The sequence below is a fragment of the Schistocerca cancellata genome, unplaced genomic scaffold (genome assembly GCF_023864275.1).
Source record: "Schistocerca cancellata isolate TAMUIC-IGC-003103 unplaced genomic scaffold, iqSchCanc2.1 HiC_scaffold_674, whole genome shotgun sequence".
NCBI classification, from domain to species: domain Eukaryota; kingdom Metazoa; phylum Arthropoda; class Insecta; order Orthoptera; family Acrididae; genus Schistocerca; species Schistocerca cancellata.
The window spans coordinates 272,501-275,000 of NW_026046685.1; positions in this window are offsets into that span (position 1 = coordinate 272,501).

Sequence of the window (2,500 nt, forward strand, 5' to 3'; positions counted from 1 at the left end):
ACTATGATAACCACACCAGGGGGTCCAATTCGAAAATAGAATATCCCACCCGTCCGACATCCACAATTGCTCAGATAAGCCACCCCTACACAGGGGTGCACCCAACACCACCACACTGCCTCCTGTTACGGCACAGAAACAATGGCAGGAATGAATCACACAGGTGTGCCGCTCCCTTGCCGCAACCACAGACGCGGCGCGCCTCCAGTCACGAGCGAAAAGCGCATAAGCGCATAAGCGCATCCTGACGAGACATAACCGCTGTGACATACTGACGCTGCCTCAGACATTCACATACAATGATCACTACCAACGAACCTCGGTCCCCCCCCCCCCCCCAACAACACACTCTCTTACCACGTTGTGTACTGTAATCCAACCCATTTCGCACCTTAACCTAACCCATTTTGCACCTTAACCTAACCAAATTCGTAACGCAATTTGTACCGCAATGTAACCCAAGTTGTGCCTTAACCTAACCCAAGTTGTGCCTTAACCTAACCCAAGTTGTGCCTTAACCTAACCCAAGTTGTGCCTTAACCTAACCCAAGTTGTGCCTTAACCTAACCCAAGTTGTGCCTTAACCTAACCCAAGTTGTGCCTTAACCTAACCCAAGTTGTGCCTTAACCTAACCCAAGTTGTGCCTTAACCTAACCCAAGTTGTGCCTTAACCTAACCCAAGTTGTGCCTTAACCTAACCCAAGTTGTGCCTTAACCTAACCCAAGTTGTGCCTTAACCTAACCCAAGTTGTGCCTTAACCTAACCCACGTTGTGCCTTAACCTAACCCACGTTGTGCCTTAACCTAACCCACGTTGTGCCTTAACCTAACCCACGTTGTGCCTTAACCTAACCCACGTTGTGCCTTAACCTAACCCACGTTGTGCCTTAACCTAACCCACGTTGTGCCTTAACCTAACCCACGTTGTGCCTTAACCTAACCCACGTTGTGCCTTAACCTGCTCTGTAATTGGCATATGACACGTTACATTAATCTAGTGTTGTCTAACCACAACCCTCTGAATATAGTTCGCTACTCGCACCGCCCACCCTCTTGTGTATCGTTTCATGTTCAACACTTCGCAAGTGTTGCTTACTTTTGACATGCTCCCGCTGTACACTGTAATGTGGACGACTGCAGGATGTACATCGCCCCCCCCCCTCCCCCCTGCCTTCGCACGCTGGTCGTTCAGGTGCTTGCGTGTTCAATGCCCTTCGCAGCTGTTCACTGGCATTCGCATGTCGAAGCGCTCAGTCTACGTCGTGGTACGGCCTGTGTCCACTGTCCGCTGATGTCGTAAGCTTAACCCTCACATTGTACTGCACATAGGTCCGTATGTACTGAATGATACGCTGTGGCACATGTGTGACCGTACAACGACTGCGCCCAACAACAGCGAACCATACGGTCCAAATGTTGTGCACTCAGCCACGTGCCGTCTCCCCATAACAGCTACATTGCAGTGTGGTACGCCATAGAGACGTGTGGGAGTAACGGACGCCCTGGATGGCGATCAGCATGAGCCGTCTGTTGATGTAGTGGCGCGTGTATTCAAACGTAGTCGTCTCTTCTCACACAGTGTGATAGCATGGTGCACCGCGTTCCACATCTGCGACATGGTACAGATGCTGGTTGACAGTCGGTCTCGTAATGGACATCGCATACGTAGGGGGCCACCTCCCACGTGTTCTCTAGTCGTGCACATTTTGTTGCGTGTATGTGGGCAGACGTAGTGTGTCGTGACACCTAACAGACAGGTATGCAATAATCGTTGCATTTGCAAACTGGGATGGACGTCTACGTTTGCTGGTGACGTTACGCAAATGAACAACTGGTAAACCCATTGTGGTACGGTTGTTGTTGCTGGAGGTAAATCAGTAAGGGCAAATCTGTGTGTGAAGCGATACGCGGCGGTGGCTGGGTGGGACCGTCCCCGGCCGGTGAGGGGGGGCCGCCCGGCGTGCTGGCCGCGCGGTGCGTGGGCGCACGCGCTACAGCCGGCTGGTGGGGGCGCCCAGTGGCAGGCGCGCCGGCCGACGGACGCGGCAGGCGGCGCAGCTGCGCGCCGGGGCACCCTGCGCGCGGCGCCGGGCGGCCAAAGTGGGTCCTCGCGGGCCCGGTGCGAAGCGCGGTGGACATCTGCAGTGTGCTGGTCCGACTGAGGACTGTGTGCGTTGAGGATGCGCCGCCGCCCGGCACTCGGCGCCGCGACGCCGTCTGCTGCTCGGTCGCCCCAGCGGTTCTCGCTGGTGGTTTGTATCGCAGTTGTGCAGACGTGTTGGCACGTGCGCTGTGCTGGGAGAGTTCGCTTCGGCACCCACGTGGGGCCTTTGCCCTTCTGTGGCGCTGGCGTTGGAGCTGCCGGTCACCGTAGGTGGCGCGTGTTGTCTCCCGCCGGCAATGCCACGACAGCACGCTCCCGGGCCTCTGTCGGCAGCGGCAAGCTCAGTTGGGAGCACGGGTGGTCGCACCTAAAGCGTCTACTCGCCTAACTCCGGG